Source organism: Schistocerca nitens, chromosome 12 (genome assembly GCF_023898315.1).
Source record: "Schistocerca nitens isolate TAMUIC-IGC-003100 chromosome 12, iqSchNite1.1, whole genome shotgun sequence".
Classification (NCBI taxonomy): domain Eukaryota; kingdom Metazoa; phylum Arthropoda; class Insecta; order Orthoptera; family Acrididae; genus Schistocerca; species Schistocerca nitens.
Window position 1 is genome coordinate 15,597,384 of NC_064625.1, and position 23,473 is coordinate 15,620,856.

Below are 23,473 nucleotides of genomic sequence, written 5' to 3' on the forward strand. Positions count from 1 at the left end.
AATGTTCAAAGTGAGCACCATTTGTCACACAGCACACGTCAAGTCTATAGCCGGGTTCTTCCCAAACGTTTATAAGTGTGTCTTCAGTGATTGTAGCAACAGCTACTTCAATTCAGTTTCTTGATTCAGGGAGGTCTGTTGGTAGTGGAGGCACATACACGCCATCCTTGATGAAGCCCCAAAGGAAAAAATCGCATGGCGTTAGGTCGGGTGAACATGGAGGCCATGCAAAGCAAGCCTTGTCATTGGGCCCCTTGTGGCCTATCCAGTGCTTGGGTACAGTGAAGTTCAACCAGTCGCATACTTCGCTATGCCAGTGCTCACATTGAAGATTTATAAGGTTCTTGATAAAACTGTTTGAGTTGCTCTTTCATTTGACATATCATTTATAACTATAAGTTTAATGTAATAAATATTATAAAGTGTTAAAACCCCAATATTTATTTATAAACACCCTGTATTACAACATGTTTTAAAACAGTTATGCCGCATCATATTTAAAGTACATATTTTTCACATGTATGCCAGTAATCTTTCATTACAACATGTTTTATTGTTTTAAGATGCAGACAATCCACTAGTTGTATTTGTGTTATTTCCCATGTTTTGCTGCAGATCTCAGAAAAATCATCACTGAATGAACTGGAAGTCAGAGGAGGTAAAATTTGTGATCATAGTCAGAAATAAAAGAAATTTAGTCTACATTGTACCTGTTGCCTGGTGATGTGATCGCTTATAATCGAAACAAACTGTGGCATATTTTCTGCTTGAGAGCTTGTGTCTCAATCTGGCTTCCTCTTGCAGTGATTTTGTTTGAAGCCTTGCCTTTTGTGGTTAATGTTGTCATCATAAATCTGTTCTGAGTGCATAGTCCAAATTATTTTGAGAATTTGTGAAAGTGTTTGGTCATTTTTCAGATTTCCAAATTGCTTCGATATTGGTTATGTGTGGTGATATTTGCCGGTAAGTTATAACTGTCATATTGGCAGGAGCAGACTGTGTGTGCCATTATTTAGAGCAAACTTTCATGTAAAATTTTCATCATTATACCAAGATCGTATGTGGTGATCTGGCTTAGGTGCAACATTGTATTTTGAGTCTTTTATGCATTTTAAAATATTTGTCTATTATACTTAATTTGGTGGACAGCCTTCTGTAATTTTATTATTCAAGTTGTTTCAACATTTTGTGGGTATAATTGGGGGTTTGTTATCTGTTTTTGAACATTTTTAATGTGCCATTTTTAAAATTGTGGAAATTAATTGTAAAATTGTTTTTGATGTTTCATTAAATGAAAATTTTGAAGAGTATGGAGCAATCACAGCTCAACCCATTCCTGCCACTCCCTCTAACTGTACAGATAATATCTTCATTTTTATTTCTGTGTGTGTACATCAGCAATACTGTAATTTGCGTCCAAAAAGAAACAAGTCAGAGGCTGTCAAATGAAAACCATTGAAGGAACCGTAATTCCATCGCCTATAGAAGAAGACATGATCCCTATAAGAGTGCTAAGGCCTCAAACTGCTCTTTAGAGAGGAGTTATCCAAACTGTGTTGCTCTGAACACTAGTGTTCCATGGGAAGTGAATAACTGCTTTGCAAAAACTATTAATAATGTGGTGGTCTTTTTTATGTTTTGACAATACTAATTAATTTTTAAAATTTTATTGTTATTTCTGTGTTATCAGTTATTATTTAAAATTGACGTAATCGATGAATAAAACAAGTTTCCTCATTTTTTAAAAAAGAATTTATACAGAGAGTCAGTTTACATTTGCATTTGCATTTACATTTGCATTTACATTTGCATTTCCACGGTTCATATGGTGATACACAAAATACAAATATTAACAAATTAAATACAAATATTAACAGAAAACAGTGTTGTCTAAGTTTTGGTCAAATGTTTGAGTGGATCAGAAACAAGACTCCCTAGAAACTACACAACAGATTTTGTCCAAATTTTCATGGCTTAATGGGGAGTGAGAACTGGAAATATCAAGTTGACCAGAATGGCATCTAGTTTAATTAAAACTCGCTCTGCTGACTGAGGTATCCACGCACAATCCACAAGTCACCCTCACAACTTTACTTCTGCCAGTACCTCATCTCCTACCTTCCAAACTTACCAAAATGTTCTTGTGCATACCTTGTGGGACTAGCACTCATGAAAGGCAAAGGTCCTAGGTTCAAGTCTCGTTCCAGCACACAGTTTTATTCTGCCAAGAAGTATCAAATGAGTGCACAAAAGAGTTCATATTAATTCTGTAACCATTCAATTGCTTGAAATTAATGAGAGTAATTAAGAAGAACTTAATTAGTGATCTGAGATTAAAGTTTTGTCCATATTTGCATAGCCAAATGAAGAGCGGGAAATGGATAAATAGCATTTTAAATTGAACAGCGTGATGTCTAGTTTTGGAAAAAAAAGAAAACAGGGCAATTACAAAACCTAATTACTGCTTTGAAGGAAATTTTAAATACTTCACAAACAGTTGGCAGAGCTATGTTAATTTTTTTGGAAAAAAGGGTTGAACATTTTATGAAATGATTTGTTTAAAAGCAAGAAATAAAACAGATGAGAAACATTTGGTACATTTTTGAATGATGCCCAAAATAACATACAACAAGTTCACCTGTACACTATTTTGAGCAACACTGAAAAACATGTTAAATGTTACCCCAATTTATTTTATTTTGTATTTTTAGGCATATCATTTCACAAAAACACATTATAGAACAAATGTGTAAATTGTGGGTTCCTTTTATCACCTGATATCAAACTCATAAATTATATGAAAACATATGTTCATGTTGTGGAAGTAAAACAAATCAATGTTGTATAAAAAACATGAGGGTTGTAACTAAATTTTGAACTCATAATTAAATTATTTAGGTAGGACAAATGCCAACAGTCTTGCCGCAGTGATAACACCAGGTCCTGTCAGCTCACCAAATTTAACCACTGTCGGTCTTGGCTAGCACTCGTATAGGTGACTGTCCAAGCTGCCAAGTTGGCAAGTGGGGCGCACTCAGCGGTTGTGAGGCAAACTGATTGAGAAGTAGTGGCTTCGGTCACAAAAAGTGACAATGGCAAGGAGAGAGGTGTGCTGAGCACATGCCCCTCCATGACATGGCGATCAGTCAGCACCGTTAGGCCTTCCGAGTCCTGTTCTGATGAAGTTTTAATATAAGACAGTCATAGATCTACACTCTTCATGTTCTCACGGTGTACTGCTTGACCTAAAAAATTGCAAGCATCTTATTGTTACCAAACTTTGTGTGCTGCTAATAGTTTAGCTTTAAACTTACTGTGGGCCGCAGGGGTACATCTTTCTTATGGACCTAAAAAAGCCCGTATAATCCTTGTGGAACAGTGCTTTGCATTTTTAAACTACTCACAGCTTCTTTATGTATGAAGGACAATGACAGAAATGCCACTGTTTTAATATCACACGATGTCTACAGTTTCAGTACTTACAATTCACTGGATGTGTCTACACATCGCAGTGTCAATAATGATCCTACAAACTCATTGATTCACGAGACAGCCCAGGTCCTGAAACTGCTATAATGTTTTGCACGTTAGAAGTTTTGTTGAATAAGATGACTGAACATGCTTGAGTAGAGTAAATTTCTTAACACTTGTACTTACATCACAGAAGAAAGGACACAATTTGAGTACCTATTTCAAAGAAGGAGATGCAAGAAAGCGCTCACAGTAAGTATTGCAGTGGCACTATGGATAATTTTCTGCGATATTGTCAACAATATAAGGAAACGCTGAGTGGAAGCACTTCATAATTTTTAGCACTTAGACCTAGACTTCAGTAAAATCAAAAACGTTAATATTATCAGAGAAACTCTCAGAAAAATTATTCTGTCGAGAGGATTTGTTTGCTGAAAATCTTTCCAAATGACAATTTCATGTACTACATCTCATGTGAAATTTAAAATTTTCCCGGCAAATTAAATATTTGAAGACTTTTGGGATTGCAGTCAATTGCAGTCATGAAATCTCTTCAAACTGCATCTGATGTAAGACTCTTTTTTTTTCGTTTTTGAAAAAGCAAAACATCCAATATTTGAATGAAAATGTCACCAACATTAATTTTTACATACACGTGTAGTGGTAGGTGTTTCATTCAGTGGAGGTTGCCCATATTCTCTTAAAAACAAAATACTGAAGTATCATTCTAATATGACTAAAAATATTTTTAAAAAGCATTTGGATTCATCTTATGCCAGCAATATTAATCTGAAGTAGAGTGATCTTCACAAATGCTCCATATCACAAGCAACACAATAATCCACCCATTATTTATTTAAAAACTTGCCTTGACAGTCATTGTATACAGCATGAGCTGGACTCAAGAGAATCTCTGTTACTTACGGAGCATCAGCTTCATACTATATGCCATACAAAATGAGGTGCAAGAAAATTTGTTATTCCTGTCTGATACCATAATAATATAACCGAGGAAACAGCAGGTTTCTTCAAAGCAGCCATTTTCCTTCTACTTATGAGGTTACATTTGGCACAAATAGTAATAGTATGCTGTGAATACAATTGTACAGATTAAGTTTATATGATTTGCTAGCATTTTATAAATGTATACTTCAACTCACTCCACTTCCCTAAAGGTTCCCTTTCTCGGCTAGAGCTGCGGAATGCAGAGACTGAATGCTCAAATTGAAGTGTTGAATTCATTATGTCTGTGATGGGCTATGCATTAAAGGTACATCCTAAAAGAAGCAAGAAAATCAGATAATGCTGTTCCCAATATTCTGCTAAAATACTCATTCACAGTCTGATTTATCATTTCTAGGCTACTCTCAGGTATGTGAATAAGTAAAAATTGTTGCAGATCAACATAAAAGTGCTTTTCTTTTTGTGATATCTGTCATATTCCGTAAAGTAGTTGTGGAGATTTCAATGAATATAATGGAAAATGGTGGTACATAAATTCTGGAAGGAAGAAATAAAATGTCATGGTGAATGAATTTGAATAATAAGTGCAGAGATAAAGAAAAAATAAAAGAATTAAAAAACCACTACTCATTCATACTATTTTACACACACTGATGGCCCAAAACATGGACACCTGCTTACTAGTGTCTTGGTCCACTTTTGGAGGACAATACAGCAGTAATTCTGCTTGACACTGGTCCGATATGTCCTGGGTACGTTTCCAGAGGTATGTGGAACCAGGTTTCCACACAACAGTCAAACTATTTCCATAAATTAAAGGCCAGTGTAAACCTTAGGTGAAAATTCGGGAGAAAATATCTGTTTTTATTTTATATCACACTAGCCTGGAAAAAACTACCTATTTAGTCCCCATAGTGGTTGTAAATCTGATCTGTTTATATTACTATTAGTCACAGGTGCATGAAATCCATAGTCATTAATTTTTTTCAATGACATATCTTCATTACTCGGAGGAAATTTTTCTGTCTTGTTCTCCATCATCAGACAGTGAATAAATATTTAATAGTGACAAGATATTTTTTAATAGTCACTGACTCAGTCAGAAATGCTAGAGAATACTGCTGTACACAATGTTGCACTCTTACTCTGTCTTACTGAAAGCAGCAACCCTGAATAGTGGGCTCTCCTACACTAAACCCCAGCGAAACATTATTTCTATTCAGTTACAAGTTTCTTTTCAGTTAGCACAACTGTCAGACTCAAATCTTGATAAGAATGACTTAAACAATGACTAAACATACTAAGTGCTTGATACAAAGATTCAAGTTGGTATGTCAACGTTGTAGATAAATATGATGAATGTACGTGGGGCATACAATGTGTAATGCAGCGAACTTTTTTTCTCGGCCAATTTCAGCTGAAAAATGCAGACTTCTTTGTAGGACATCATCGAATATTACCATTTCAGCCCCTATAGTTTAATGAAGTTGCAGTAGATGACAGCACTATGCGTATCCTTTGAAACGGTGTCTGTAATTGAGGTGCATTCCAAGCAGAGAGCTGTCATTGAGTGTCTTTTACTAGAAAACCGGAGCAATCATAAGCACTCGTGGAATGTCTACGGAGACCTGGCAGTGAACAAAAGCACGGTGAGTCATTGAACAAGGCACCTGTCATCATCGCAACGAGGCTACACAAACCTGTCCCGTCTCCTGCATACTGATCGGCTGCACACAGCTGTGACTCTATAGCGTTGGAAGCTGCAGACTCATTTGATGTGATTAATGGATGACAATCAAACACCTCACTGTTCAACTGGACGTCTCTGTTGGTAGCACTGACACACTCATCCACCAGGTGGGGTACTCAAAGGTGTGTGCCCCCTGGGTTCCTCGCCACTTAACAGGAGACCATAAAGAAGAACGAAGGGTCTTCTGCGCAGAACTCCTTGCACGTTAAGAGGCTGATCGTGACAATTAATGTCGATTATCATCACATGTAATGAAACACGGGTTCGTCACTGCCAAACGGAAACAATTAGGCAATGCACAGAGAGGCAGCACACCACCTCTCCTCCAAAAAAAAAAAAAAATGTTCAAAGCTGCAGCCTTAGCCATGCCGACAGTCTTTTTGGATTCTGTTTGATGTCCTCCCTCATGTGCAATGATCTACTCTAGAGTGTATTGTGCTAGCTTCAGGAAATGAAAGAAACAACTTCACCCTGTTCAGTGCCACAAAAATGTAGACTAACTTCTCCTTCTCTGACACAATGCGAGGCCTCACCTAAGTCTTTACAGTTGAGAGGAGCTCACAAAACTTCATTGGACTGTTCTTCCTCATCCACTGTACAGACCTGATCTCAGGCCTTCTGACTTCGATCTGTTTTGCCCAATGAAAGATGCAATCCACGGGAAGCAGTACGTGGATGATGGGGAAGTTACTGACACAGCAAGACGTTGGCTTTGACATTGACCAGTAGGATGGTACCGTGCCAGCAAATAGGGTCTACCAGTAAGGTGGCATAAGGCATTGCGCTGAACAAAGATTATGTTGCAGAACTGTTTTTGTAGCCAAAAGAGTGGAGAACAATATAGTGTACTGGAATCCTGAATAAACCAACCAACTCTAAGAAAAAAATGTGTTGTATTAATTACTTCTTGAACACTGTTGTTCTTGATGAGTGTGTATGTGTGTGTGTGTGTGTGTGTGTGTGTGTGTGTGTGTGTGTGAGGGAGAGAGAGAGAGGTGGGGGGGTGAAGGTGGAAAGGGGTGCATGGGGAGGGGGGGGGGGGTGAGAAAGGTATATCAGACACTGTGGGTTGACTTGGAATTTAACCCACGGCATTGCACAAATTCTTGTGATCAGGGAGTTTACATCATCACCTATGCTTCCCCTGTTCACCAAACACTCATGATGAAATTTGTTCCCACAAACAGAATATGAACCAGCTATCTCTGAATCAAGCGCCACACATTGCCATGCACTCTGAACCCCAGCTACAATGACTGGTGGTAGTGATATTGCAATACACTGGCCACAATGAAATGTGCTATACTATGAGGCACCAATCCAATATGTATCCCACTTTGTGGAGATGCTGCTCACATAACCAGTATTGAGTGATTATACTTTCATTCCCTTCAGAACTGATGTCTGCCATCTACAGCTATATATACATCTACATATGAACTCCACAAGCCACTGTATGTTGTGTGGCAGAGGGTACCCTGTACCACTAATCATCATTTACTTCCCTGTTCCACTCGCAAGTAAAGTGACAGAAAAACAACAGTGTATGTGCCTCTGTAAGTGCCCTAATCTCTCTAATCTTATCCTCACAGTCCTTCCACGAAATGTACATTGGCAGCAATAAATCATTCTGCAGTCAGCCTCAGATGTCAGTTCTCAAAATTTTCTCAATAATGCTCCTCAAAAGGAACTTCACCTTCCCTCCAATGGTTCCTGTTTGAGTTCCCACTTATGCAGTGAATTGCTTTGATTTCTTGATTAAATCTGACTCAGTGCAGATTCCAAACACCCGAACAGCACTCAGCAGTGAACTGAAACTAGAAACCAATGCAATCTGCATCTAGAGAGGAAAAATAAAGTTAAAACTCAGCAGAGCTTGTTGTACAATGCCGTTAAATTATATAATAAATTACCACAAAATATAAAAGATATTGACACAATTGGACAGTTCAAAACAAAATTTAAAAAATTTATTAAATAAAAGTTATTACGCAGTAACGGACTATCTGAATTAAAACATGTAGTGTAATTAAAGTAGCCTGCATTGTAATACATGAAGAAATAATTATAATATGAAATTCAGGATTTTACAGTACTATAAGAAAATTACATAAGGATATAAAACTAATGTAAGATACTTTAAAAATGTGTGTAAATATTAATTTTATGTGTATAAATGTAGGTATATTGTATTGTATATGATTTTGCTGACAAAATCCACACAATGTAAATCGTTACATGGATTAATAAAGAAATCAATCAATCAATCAATCAATGAGTTGTTCTAGTGGTCTACATGCACCATCCTTTATAGATAACACTCACTTTCCTAAAATTCTCCAAATAAACCGAAGTCTACCATTCAACTTCCCTACTACAATTCTTACCTGCTCATTACATTTCACACTGCTTTGCAATGTTATGCCTAGACATTTAATCGACATGACTGTGCCAAGCACCACACTAATAATATTGTATCAGAACATTACAGGTTTGCTTTTTCCACTCATCTGCATTAGCTTACATTGTTCTAAATTTAGAACTAGCTGCCTTTCATCACACCAACTAGAAATTTTGTCTAAGTCACCTCGTATCCCCCTACAGTCACTCAACGGTGACACCTTCCTATACACCATGGCATCATCAGCAAACAGCTGCAAACTGCTGCTTAGCCTGTCCACCAGATCATTTGTGTATAAGGAAAATAATAGGGGTCCTATCACGTTTCCCTATGGCGTTCCTGATGATACCTTCATCTCTGATGAAAACTCACTGTCAACGACAACTTACTGGCTTCTGTTACTTAAGAAGTCTTCGAGTGACTCACATATCTGGAAACCTATTCTGTATGCTTGTACCTTCATTAACAGTCAGTAATGTGGCACCATGTCAAATGCCTTTCGGAAATCTGGGAATATAGAATCACCTTTTGCTCTTCATCCATAATTTGCAGGCTATAATGTGAGGAAAGGGCAAGTCGAGTTTCACACAAGCGATACTGTCTAAGACCGTGCTAATTTGTGAACGGAATCTTTTGCCTAGATTAGTATAAGTTGTGATTCTCCCACATGTATGAATAAAGTCTTGGGTTCATTGTGGCATAGAAACAAACAGCCTCCAAATGTCATCTTGAGCAGTTTTTGCTATGCCTCAAACACATGCTGTGTCAGATTGTTAGCTGGAGGATTGTAGGAAAGTATATGTCTCCAATTACATTCCACACCACTGTTCGAGGAGTTGGAGAAGTGCAGGTCTCACTTCTTCCTGTGTCCTCTCTCCGAGTCATCTACAGACACGTCCGCATTGATCTGACTGCCATAGACAGGAGTGAGTGCGATGCCATTTTATGTCCCAGCTGACTCTAACTCTACAACAGGCAAGTCTGTCGTTTGTGACACAGTGTCAGTGGTGAACTCGATATCTAGATCTAGTTTCCCGTACGCTCTTCCTGACAGCTCATAGCGACACCCCACCAGATTTCAGCTGTTGACCTCTATTTGTCAGAGCTAATCGTAAAATCGTAAGTTCGTCTCATACTGTAGTCCTTCTGGACATACCTATGTCTAATCCCCTTGCCACACTGTCATCCTAAGTCGATCTCGTGACCACTCATTCTGCAGACACTGCACAATAGCCATCTACTCGTACAGTCTGTCGGTACAACATTAACGTGTCCGTTATGCCGACAGGTTGACCTGTCTCAAAGTTCCAAAGATGGCAGTGAACTGTGTGTCCGTGTCCCCTGGACATCCCGTGTTGTAGTCCACACCCTAAAAGCTCCAGTAACACTAGATACAAACAAGAGCCACAGTGTAGTCGTACCATTCTTCATCTATAGAAAAGCATTTTTTGCTACTGAAAATAAGCTCACATAAGGATGAAATTTTAATCAAAAATCCCACAGGCATGCAAATACTGGAGTGTCATTTCAGTAGTGTTCAGACAAGGTGTTCACAATGTAGTACTTTACTTTTGCAGAGTTCATCATTCTTAATATTGTACCAGTTGAGTGTGATTTGGCATTTAAATGAAACAATACAAAATTACTATTAAAAGGGTGGAGTGTAGACTGGGCTGATTCACACACAGGTTGGACCATATTCTGTGCATTTATTCATAAGGAATACTCATAACAAAAATTCCACATACATTGACACACCACCTCAATGAGAGAGGGTCTTCAAAATTTATTTAACATAAGGAAACACAGTTTTTCTTTAAAACTTCTCTATTCCTTTAAAAGGGGCAAGTGAAGTTAAAGATAACCCATTAATAAAATACTACTCCTACCTAATCCACAGAACAAAAATCAACCTGATAAGGCATGAGTAAATATGACAGAATAACAAGGAATCTCTCAGAGCTCGCCTCGTGTGGCGAACCAGTTCAGTTTCAAACAGTCAGACACAATCCAGAAAAACAAATTTGTCACACATTACAAAGTAGAGGCATCCATCAAATACACACCACCAGGAACTACTCAGATTTAGAAAACTGTAACATGAAATTACTCCCGTCTTCACACCACTCTCACGTAATGCAGTCTGTTTTCATGGGGCAATGTGTTACCTTCATGCAAAAAATGACTGGTGACTAATTTTGACATTTGACACCCACAATACAAATACAGCTGGAGCTGGCTTCTGTATCCAAAACATACAGAGTGTACATAAAGTCCGAGAACACTTTCAATTATTTATTGCACAAGAATCAAACATTGTACAGATATCATACATATGTCATTTTGAAGAGAAACCCTGAAAGTTTTTTTTTCACATATACTGCCACAGCATAGTTTGGTAATCTGACGATAGTCAGTGCTAGTCACTAACGTGGTAAGTTTAGGTGCAGAGCGAGCTTTCTGTGTGTCGGAGTTTGACAAAAACAAGTGTGCTACAGCTGTTCAATGGGATGTTTAGAACCAAGTACGGTAAGAAGCCACCGACAAGGAAGGCCATTTACCACTGGCACAATAAATGGGTTACAATGGGTTGCTTGTGCCTGGCAAAGAGATGCAGGCATCCCAGTATGAAGGAAGTGAATGTGGAGCGCTTACGAGAGACATTCACAAGGAGTCCAAAGAAATCGGTGTGTCGTGCATCCCGTGAACTCGAAATGGCTCCAATGACAGTGTGGAAAGTCTGTTCATCTTTCAGCAGGATGGAGCTCCACCCCATTTTCATCGTGAAGTTCGTGGGTACCTGAACACGGAGCTGCCACATTGACAGATTGGCTGTGCCACAGAAGGGGACACCAGTTTCGTGAAATGGCCTCCCCGATCACCAGATCGCACTCCGTGTGACTTTTTTCTGTGGGGACGCATTACAGATATGGTGTATGTACCGCCTCTACCATGTGATGTAGCAGAGCTCCAGGAAAGACCACGGGAAGCAACTGCCACAGTCAACAGTGCCACACTGGGACGGGTACGGTAAGAAATCAATTACCATATTTACGTCTACCGGGTCACTCGAGATTCGCGTATCGAATGTTTGTAAAAAAATACTTTCAGAGTTTCTCTTCAAAATGCAATATGTATGACATCTGTGCAATGTTTAGTTCTTTTGCAATAAATAATTGGAAGTGTTCCCGGACTTTATGTACACCCTGTATAGGCATTCACTGGTCTACCCCAAATTAAGGGTGCAGACACAGTACAATACTCATTTTCTCACTGCATCAAACAAGTCACATTGGCCACGTTGCTTTAAATGACAGCAGTTATCCATCCACACATCCTGCCTCACTCCAATGTACACCCAGTGCGGCAACAAGACTCCACGAGCTGTACCGCAGCTTCTGCTGTTAGGTTTTAGTGTCATTCCTCCTCTCCGTACTGACTGTGCCGTGTGCTCCCTGACCGGTTCGACTGCCCGTACCTCTGTTTCTCACCTCTGCCCGGCACAGTTCTGGTATGCCAGCACCCAGAGGCTGGCTGCCACTGCCAGATGGCACTGCACTGGGTTTCTGATAGCCGATAGGCTGTGTAGTGAATTTGAAATGTGTGGGAAACTGGCACACAGTACGGGTGACGAAGCAATTGAAACCGTAACAATTTAAATGGAAATCGCTTGCAGGAAATAGAAACGAGATGGTGTGGGAGTTTTATGCAGCTGGCTGCTGTTGCAAATGTCAACAACTACTCACAGATAAGCAACGCTAGACAGCTGGCTTAGTGGGGCAGCACAGTCAGATAACACAGTTCCAGTAATATTAGTATGTAGATTTTTCCTGCGGCTTAAAAAATGTGACACTCGGGATGACCTGTGGGACATTCAGAAATTCTCGTTACAAACTTCTACGACTTGTAGAGGGAGTCAGTACATAATATTCTGAGTAGTAACTAATGTACAATGTGCTGTTTCCATGCTACAGCCGTTTGAAAACGTGTTTTCTAGGTACATACGCAACAGGACAGTCACAGTTGGGGGTGGTTACATTGGATTGGCTGTTGTCATTTGACGTCTATCCTATATCTCTGACGTGGTTCGAATGTCATTCACATGTCTGTGAATGTTAGAGCAACATGGTCGAGTACACATTTGCAGTATATACCGACTCGATCTTTCTGAATGACTCACGGTAATGGAAGACTGCTCGTCACCTTTATCAAAATGTCCAACTCCATCGCATACCCTTTTCGCCACAATTATACGACAGCTTCGAGAAAAGGTACCTCCACCATCTGCAGGCATGACCGTGGTGTTCTCAGGAGATGCCACACATGTGGATTGGAATAGGTCGTACTGTATGATGTAGAACAGAACCCAGCAATGAATACATGAGCAACTTCTTTGGCTATTAATGAGTGAAATTGTAAAACAAGTGATGTATTGGGTCACTCCTGATCAATTACTTGTATAAGTGGTCACATTACTAACGTGTTCAAATGGTTGTGGCATAGAAACGGACATGGGTTCCAATTCAAAATATTATCTACTCTTTTCCCTCTAGAAGTCCTAGAAATGGCAATGGGAATTTCCGAACACCCAGTAGAAATTAATGCTCAGGATGTGGCGCAAGACTAGTGACTGGTGACTGCAAGGAATTGCCGAGAAGGAGAATGTGTACACCTGTCCTAGAAGGATGTTGTTATCAGTTCTAAGGCAGAGAATAGAGTGGCTTTGTTGTAGGAAGTAGGATGTAGTTGTTTGCTCCAGAAGGGGAAAAATGAGACAGGAGATGGAAGGAGGGAGATTTGTGTGTGGGTGGGTGATGTTGCTTTTTTGTGTGTGTGTGTGTGTGTGTGTGTGTGTGTGTGTGTGTGTGTGTGTGTGTGAAAGACTCATATTACGCAACTTCAAACAACCATTTAATACCAGGGGAAGACATAAATGGTCATACACTGAATGAAACACAGTGTATAAAATTCCTTGTGGTCCAGAACAAGTTGAAATGGGGCCAAGATGCAGACAAACTATTCCAGAAACTCAATTAAGCATGTTACACCTATAGAAACATCTTGCTGGCTTATTTTGTATCTTTCTTCTACCCATTGTCTTACAAAATTATCCTCTGGGACAGGTAAAGTGTTTGTTCATCAGGAGCATGCACTAAGAATATTGTGTAAAGTAGATAACTGTGCATCTCACAGGAATCTTTTTAAGTATCTTGAAATTCTTACACTGACTTACTAATACATATACTGCTTAATGGGTTTTTGCTGCTAACAATGAAAGTCGGGTTTCAGCTAAACTGTGACATACACAGTCACAATACAAGACAAAAAAATAATTTTTGTGTAGACTTTGCCTCCTTGGTCAGGGCTCAAAATGGACTTATGTATGTGGTGGTAAGATATGCAACAAGCTGTTATCTACCATAAAACAAGAAATTGTAAATTCTTACCAGTTCAAAACAAAATTAAAAACATATCTCATTAACCACTCTTCCTACAAATCATGTGAGTATCTAGGTTCAGGAAATGAAACATTATTAGCTACATGAGAGGTAGAAGTAACGACTTTTGTTATAAAGCTACCGTACAGTTGTAATTAAACTAATGGCATTCAGAGTGCTGCATTGTGGGCTGCATACATCACAGGACACTGAAGCACCATAGGTAGGTCATGGAGAATGCTGAAAAAATAAAAGTTCCACTTTCTGCCACCAGGTGAAAATATAGCACTTTAAGCAGTTGTAATGTGAAATATTTCCTGTTCTGAGGTCAGTACATTGTTTATTGCTCAGTGACGTATATATTTGTTTTGTGAACTGACTGTAGGTGTAAAGGGTTAAGAAGATTGAAGTTCATCATGTGAAACACATTGGCTGTTGAGAAGAAAGACCTTGCCCTGCCAGTAAAGTTATTTTATGAAATGGCAGTAATAGCAGCACTATATTGTGGTAATGCTGCTGACAGAAACAGCTGCAAAGAGGCCGATGTCAATAAATGCACTAAAGAATATGACTGAGAAATTTGAAGAAACAGTTTAATTAGGTGCAGAGAGAGGGAGGTGGTCCATTCCCGTGGTAGTTGTTGATGAAGTTACAGTAGCCGTAGCTGACTGTACAGCACATGCCTCAGATTCTGTGGCCAGTGCTCAAGCTGTGTCACAACCATTGTCTCTCCCCTGGTCCGCAGTTCAGAGGATTTTACAGTGCACTATACACTCGAATCCCTAGAAGATTCAGAATGTGCACCACATGAAGCCCCAAAATAGGCTACAACTCTGTATCTTTGCCCTTCATTTTTTGGCACCCATGTAAGTGGATGACGTGTTGCCAGGGGATAATTTTGGATGGATGAGGCACATTTTCTCTGCATAGTGCTGTGAATGGCCAGAAATGTTGCACATGGGATTCTATTCCACCACATATTGTGCTGGAAAATCCACTGCTCTCAATTTACGTGACTGTGTGGCGTGGTTTCACAAGCCCCTTCATTCTAGGTCCATTTTCGTTTGAGGAGATGACAAATTCATGGGCCTGTTAGGCGTACGTTATAGTGTCCTCCTTGTGTGATGTATGATTGCGGCTTTGCCAGAATGCAACAGAGCCCATACCACTGTTTCCACACAAGATGGGGTGACACTTCACATGTCACTACCCAGATGAAAGATCGAGAAATCTTCGGTAATGACCGTAGCGTCTGTAAACAATTTCGAGATGTGTGGCCTTCCAGATCCCCTGATCTAAATCAGTGTGAGATGTGATTGTGGGGATATCTGAAAGATCGTGTCTATCAGGGATGTATTCGGACTCTTCTCAATGTGAAAGATAGTGTACAATGACGTATCACTCTAATTGTGGACTGGATATGCTGATAATATATTTGATCGTTCCTCCCCTTTTCCTGCACTCTCACTGCATTCTGATGGCTTACAGTGCCATATTGTCACATGATGGTAGAAAGTGGAACTATTATTTTTTCAGCACACTCTGCAAGTTAAAACAATTATAGAACATTGCTACGACATTTCAGCACCCTGCAGTGTATATGGCCCACACTGCAGCACCTGGATCATTCTTCAGTTTAATTATAACCACGCAGTATATGACAAGTAATAATGTACTGCAAGCAGAACTCAACATTTACAGATGTAAGAATCTACACTGAAGCAGTAAAGAAACTGGTGTAGGCATGTGTATTCAAATACAGAAATATGTAAACAGGCAAAATATGCCGCTGTGGTCAGCAACACATGTATAATGTCTGGCACAGCTGTTAAATTGGCTACCGCTGCTACAATTGCAAGTTATCAAGATTTAAGTGAGTTAAAACATGGTGTTTTAGTTGGTGCACAAACAACGGGACACAGCTCTCTGGGGTAGCAAAGAAGTGAGAATTTTCCTGTACGACCATTTCACGAGTGTACCATGAATATCAGGAATATAGCTGTGGCTGGAAAAAGATCCTACAAGAACGCGACCAAAGACAACTAAAGAGAATTATTTAATGTGACAGAAGTGAAACCGTTTGGCAAATTGCTGCAGATTTCAATGCTGGGCCATCAAAAAGTGTCAGCGTGCAAACCATTCAATGAAATATCATTCATATGGGCTTTCGGAGCTGAAGGCTCACTCGTGTATCCTTGGTGACTGCACAACACAAAGCTTTACACCTTGTCTGGGCCCATCAACACTGACATTGGACTGTTGATGACTGGAAACATGTTGCACGGTTGGACAAATCTCGTTTCAAATTTTATCAAGTGGATGGGTGTGTACGCATATGGAGAGAATCTCATGAATCCATGGACCCTTCATGTCATCAGGGGACTGTTCAAGCTGTTGGAGAACCTTGTAATGATGCAGTGTGTGCAGACTGAGTGATATGGGACTCCTGATATGTCTAGAATGAGATTTCATTCTGGAAACATCCCCCAAGCTGTGGCTAAGTAAGCCATGTCTCTGCAATATCCTTTCTTTCAGGAGTGCTAGTTCTGCCAAGGTTCGCAGGGGAGTTTCTGTAAAGTTTGGAAGGTAGGAGACAAGGTACTGGCAGAAATAAAGCTGTGAGGATGGGGCGTGAGTTGTGGTTGGGTAGCTCAGTTGGTAGAGCACTTGCCCATAAAAGGCAAAGGTCCTGAGTTTCAAGTCTCGGTCCAGCACACAGTTTTAATCTGCCAGGAAGTTTCATATCAGCGCACACTCCACTGCAGAGTGAAAATCTCGTTCTGGAAACATCCCACAGGCTGTGACTAAGCCATGTCTCCGCAACATCCTTTCTTTCAGGAGTGCTAGTTCTGCAAGGTTCGCAGGAGAGCTTCTGTAAAGTTTGGAAGGTAGGAGATGAGGTACTCGCAGAAGTAAAGCTGTGAGGATGGGGCGTGAGTCATGCTTGGGTAGCTCAGTTGGTAGAGCGCTTGCCCGCGAAAGGCAAAGGTCCCGAGTTCGAGTCTTGATCCGGCACACAGATTTAATCTGTCAGGAAGTTTCATATCAGTGCACACTCCGCTGCAGAGTGAAAATCTCATTCTGGTACCTTCCAATTTCTTTAAGCTATTCATTCAAATCAATTTTTTTTTCAATTATTCAAGCAACAAATATTAATCAGTTTCCATTATTTGCCCACCCACATATGCCACAATTGAATGTGATGTTCATAAGAGATCTCCACCCTCTCACACTCTTACAGATTTATGGACAGCCCTGCAGGATTCATGGTGTCAGTTCCCTCCAGCACTACTTCAGATGTTAGTCGAGTCCATACCATGTCGTGTTGCGGCACTTCTGCATGCCCACTGGGGCTCTACATGATTTTAGGCATACCAGGTTTTTTGGTTCTTCAGTGTATTTTCTTTGAAAAACAATATATAGTAATCAAGTAAATATTAGGCTACTAATAGCAGATAAATAGCAGTCGATAAACAGAGGTGAGAAGCCAACAGATCTTTTTGAGGTATCATCTTTCTTACTAATTTACTCAATTAAATTCAGATGGCATAGGCGTTAACAGCATTAAGCAGTATAGTGATGGTTTATTATTAATATAGTACAGAGATGAAGTTTCTTTGATGTGTGTGTCTCATAATTGTGTATACCTTGGCTCGTTCCAAATCCCTAACAGTTGTCCTTCTTGATGGGCACTATGGAATGTAAAAAATGAATGTGACCCACATAAAAGTAATGTACTCGACCATGTCAGCTGTACTAAACAAATGTGATTGTGTGGGAAACATTGAGGCATTCTGCCACAGGGTGGGATGTGCTGATGGGGAACTCAAGAGCAGAGTGGAAATGGATGTGCTACCATATGTCTCTAGTGATGTAGTGGCATAAATTTGATTACATTTTGTTAAGTGGACATGAAATCCAGTTGTGTTATAGGAAAAAAAAGTTTAATTAGAAGTTCTATTTTTATTCTCATTTCCTTTAGTGCAGTTAGTCTGTCTTTTTGATTCCTTCAAATATTTGTTTGTTTTATTGCAACTGAGCTTGTGCAGTCATGATCTCCTTGCTTTTCTGCAATCCTACAAACATGCTACAGATGCTCAAGAATGAAGCAGTCAGGGAGCCTGAGGTAGCCCTAGTCTACATCTATGCAGCAAAGGTACTTCTGACTGTAGCACATATCAGAGTTTCGTACTGCTCCATTCACATATGAAATGCAGAAAAATAACTGCTTAAATGCCCCTGTAATTAAGCTAATCTCGTCTCCGCAGTCCCTATGGGAGTGATACATGGGAGCACGTATGTATCCCCCGTTTAAATTTCTCTCTCAGAACTTTCGCGAGTAGTCACTGCGTGCCAGCTGTGTTATCCGGCATTTCTGTGATACTCTCCAGAGAATCAAAAAGATCTGTGACAAGTTGCGCTGCTCTTTGACTGAGCTCATTTGATCGTTCCATTATGTGTTTGTACAAATTGTTACACTCCATATTTTTATGAGTTGGTTGAGAGCAATTATGATTCATTCACATTGTAATCATAGGATATTATGCTGCTGCATTTTGTGAGGAGCACAATTTTATCTTTCTGAATATCTGAAACACAAACCAATTTGTGGCACAGAACTTACATCTCGATCCGTGGGGTGTGCCATATAAAATCGTTTGTCAAAAGACAAAATCCCCAACAATGTTACTCACACAAGCAGATGGCGTCAATTTCATTTGGTTGGGTTTATCAGTAAGCAAAATTGGCACATTTGGAGGCCTCAGAATCTGCATTTCATGATCGAGAACTCTCTTCATTCTCAATGGGTGGCTCTATGGTGTGCAATGTCCATTCGTGGAATAATCGGTACAATATTCTTTGATGGCAGGGTGACTACTGAATGGTACGTGAAGGTTTTGGAAGATTATTTCATCCCCGTGATCCAGAGTGACGCTGATTTCAACAAGATGTGGTACGTGCAAGATGGAGCTCGATTCCATCGAAGCAGGAGAGTGTTTGGTATCCTGAAGAAGCTCTTTGGGGACCACATTCTGGCTCTGCAGTACTCAGAGGCCACTATTATGGGCCTCAATTGGCCATTGCACTCGCCTCCTTTCTGTGGGGCTATTTTAAAGACAAGGTGTACAGCAATAACCCCAAAACCATTGCTGAGCTAAAAACAGCCATTCAGGAGGTCATCCACAGTATCGACGTTACAAAACTTCAGCGGGCCATGCAGAATTTTGCTATTCATCTGTACCACATCGTCGCCGTGGATGGCAGGCATATCAAATGTGTCATAACCTAAATCCGAATATCTGTAGTGAAGTTTACATGTTGAATAAAGTGTATGCGCACTGTAGTTTGTAACTAATTTATGTTTATTTATATAGTTCAATAACTGTCACCCTGGAAATGGCAAAAAGCAAATGTGATAATCTTGAAAAGGGGTAAGGGTGAGGATCACCTAGCTCCAAAGTCCTACAGACCAATTTGACTTCTCAATACGTTAGGGAAGGTTCAGAAGAGGCTGCTATGCAGAGAAAATATTTCTTGATGTAATAAATTTTCAGCCGTATAGTTTCGGAATTGGGAAGCCAATGTAAGACACTGTAAATGAGGTGATAAGACTTGTGAAAAACGATCCGCATAAACATGTTGTGGCTAGAAAAGCTACAGAATAATGAAGAGATTGTAGGAGTAGTAGCATATGCTGATGACCTGATGATCCTTGTGAAGGGAAGTTCTAGATGCGACCTGTAAGATGGATGTAAAATAGTCCTTCAACAATTACATCAGAGATGTCAAGAAGTAAAAATGTCTATTGCACCTGAAAAAAATCATGTACATGCTGTTAAAAGGGAATCCTCTAAGAGACCCGATCATGAAATTAAGCGAAAGATCCATAAAGAGAAAGTCTGTCACCAGATACTTAGGTGCTTCTCGAAAGAACGACAAAATTGTGATGCACATACTGAAGAAATATATAAGAGAGGCAGGAACATTATGAACAAAATTATTAGTCTCACCATTCATAATTATAAGGCGTCATTGCAAACAATAAGAAGATATCATAACGCTATCTTAACTGAGACCATGGGACACTGTGCAAGTTTTGGGCCCACAGACTTTTGCTCGTAACACCAGTGCGGAAAGTTAATAGAGTGCAATGTGGAATACTTCTTCAGTTGATGGTAGCTTTTGGCACTGTGTCAGTTGAGATGTTGTAAGTACGAGGGCAGTTCAATAAGTAATGCAGCACATTTTTTTTCTCGGCCAATTTTGGTTGAAAAAACCAGAAATTTCATGTGGAATATTTTCAAACATTCCCGCTTCGTCTCGTATAGTTTCATTGACTTCCGACAGGTGGCAGCGCTGTACGGAGCTGTTAAAATGGCGTCTGTAACGGATGTGCGTTGCAAACAACGGGCAGTGATCGAGTTTCTTTTGGCGGAAAACCAGGGCATCTCAGATATTCATAGGCGCTTGCAGAATGTCTACGGTGATCTGGCAGTGGACAAAAGCACGGTGAGTCGTTGGGCAAAGCGTGTGTCATCATTGCCGCAAGGTCAAGCAAGACTGTCTGATCTCCCGCGTGCGGGCCGGCCGTGCACAGCTGTGACTCCTGCAATGGCGGAGCGTGCGAACACACTCGTTCGAGATGATCGACGGATCACCATCAAACAACTCAGTACTCAACTTGACATCTCTGTTGGTAGTGCTGTCACAATTGTTCACCAGTTGGGATATTCAAAGGTTTGTTCCCGCTGGGTCCCTCGTTGTCTAACCGAACACCATAAAGAGCAAAGGAGAACCATCTGTGCGGAATTGCTTGCTCGTCATGAGGCTGAGGGTGACAATTTCTTGTCAAAGATTGTTACAGGCGATGAAACATGGGTTCAACACTTCGAACCTGAAACAAAACGGCAATCAATGGAGTGGCGCCACACCCACTCCCCTACCAAGAAAAAGTTTAAAGCCATACCCTCAGCCGGTAAAGTCATGGTTACAGTCTTCTGGGACGCTGAAGGGGTTATTCTGTTCGATGTCCTTCCCCATCGTCAAACGATCAACTCTGAAGTGTATTGTACTACTCTTCAGAAATTGAAGAAACGACTTCAGCGTGTTCGTAGGCACAAAAATCAGAACGAACTTCTCCTTCTTCATGACAACGCAAGACCTCACACAAGTCTTCGCACCCGACAGGAGCTCACAAAACTTCAGTGGACTGTTCTTCCTCATGCACCCTACAGCCCCGATCTCGCACCGTCGGATTTCCATATGTTTGGCCCAATGAAGGACGCAATCCGTGGGACGCACTACGCAGATGATGAAGAAGTTATTGATGCAGTACGACGTTGGCTCCGACATCGACCAGTGGAATGGTACCGTGCAGGCATACAGGCCCTCATTTCAAGGTGGCGTAAGGCCGTAGCATTGAATGGAGATTACGTTGAAAAATAGTGTTGTGTAGCTAAAAGATTGGGGAATAACCTGGTGTATTTCAATGCTGAATAAAACAACCCCTGTTTCAGAAAAAAAATGTGTTGCATTACTTATTGAACTGACCTCGTAATACTCACAAGGGAACCTCCCCATCGCACCCCCCTCAGATTTAGTTATAAGTTGGCACAGTGGATAGGCCTTGAAAAACTGAACACAGATCAATCGAGAAAACAGGAAGAAGTCGTGTGGAACTATGAAAAAAAAAATAAGCAAAATATACAAACTGAGTAGTCCATGTGCAAGATAGGCAACAACAAGGACAGTCTGAGCCGAGGAGCGCCGTGGTCCCGTGGTTAGCGTGATCAGCTGCGGAACGGAAAAAAAAGAGGTCCTAGGTTCAAGTCTTCCCTAGAGTAAAAAGTTTACTTTCTTTATTTTCGCAAAGTTATGATCTGTCCGTTCATTCATTGACGTCTCTGTTCACTGTAATAAGTTCAGTGTCTGTGTTTTGCGACCGCACCGCAAAACCGTGTGATTAGTAGGCGAAAGGACGTGCCTCTCCAATGGGAACCGAAAACATTTGATCGCAAGGTCATAGGTCAACCGATTCCTCCAAAGGAAAGCACGTCTGATATTTTCTATACCACACTGGTGACGCCATGTGCATCACATGACAGGAATATGTTGTCGACCCACCTAACTTGTACACTTGGCGAATGGTAAAAAGATTCTTCTACCTTCCTGATTTAGGTTTTCATGTGGATGTGGTAATCACTCCCAAAAAAGTGATGAAAACATAAGGGTTTGTCACATAAACTGAAAATAAAAAAAATTAAACTTTTCACTCGAGGGAAGAATTGAACCAAAGACCTCTCGTTCCGCAGCTGTGCACGCTAACCACGGGACCACGGCGCTCCTCGGCTTACCCTCTATTTGATGTTGCATATCTTGCACATGGACTACTCAGTTTGTATATTTTGCTTATTTTTTTCATAGTTCCATACAACTTCTTCCTGTTTTCTCGATTGATCGGTGTTCAGTTTTTCAAGGCCTATCCACTGTGCCAACTTATAACTAAATCTGAGGGGGGTGCGATGGGGAGGTTCCCTTGTCAGAATGTGTCCACTCAATCTCCGGATACAGAAAAAAGTGATGATGTATTGGCTGAAGAAAGAACAATATCATAAAGTGCTGAATTTAATAGGAATACAAACCCCCCAATCTGACCACAATCTATTGGTTATGAACTGCAAATTAAAACTGAAGAAACTGCAAAAAGGTGGGAATTTAAGGAGATGGGACCTGGATAAACTGAAAGAACCAGAGGTTGTAGAGAGTTTCAGGGAGAGCATAAGGGAACAATTGACAAGAATGGGGGAAAGAAATACAGTAGAAGAAGAATGGGTAACTTTGAGGGATGAATTAGTGAAGGCAGCAGAGGATCAAGTAGGTAAAAAGACGAGGGCTAGCATAAATCCTTGGGTGACAGAAGAAATATTGAATTTAATTGACGAAAGGAGAAAATATAAAAATGCAGTAAATGAAGCAGGCAAAAAGGAATACAAACGTCTCAAAAATGAGATCGACAGGAAGTGCAAAATGGCTAAACAGGCATGGCTAGAGGACAAATGTAAGGATGTAGAGGCTTATCTCACGAGGGGTAAGATAGATACTGCCTACAGGAAAATTAAAGAGACCTTTGGAGAAAGGAGAACCACTTGTATGAATATCAAGAGCTCAGATGGAAACCCAGTTCTAGGCAATGAAGGGAAAGCAGAAAGGTGGAAGGAGTATATAGAGGGTCTATCTATACAAGGGTGATGTACTTGAGGGCAATGTTATGGAAATGGAAGAGGATGTAGATGAAGATGAAATGGGAGATATCATACTGCGTAAAGAGTTTGATAGAGCACTGAAAGACCTAAGTCGAAACAAGGCCCCGGGAGTAGACAACATTCCATTAGAACTACTGACAACCTTGGGAGAGCCAGTCCTGAAAAAACTCTACCATCTGGTGAGCAA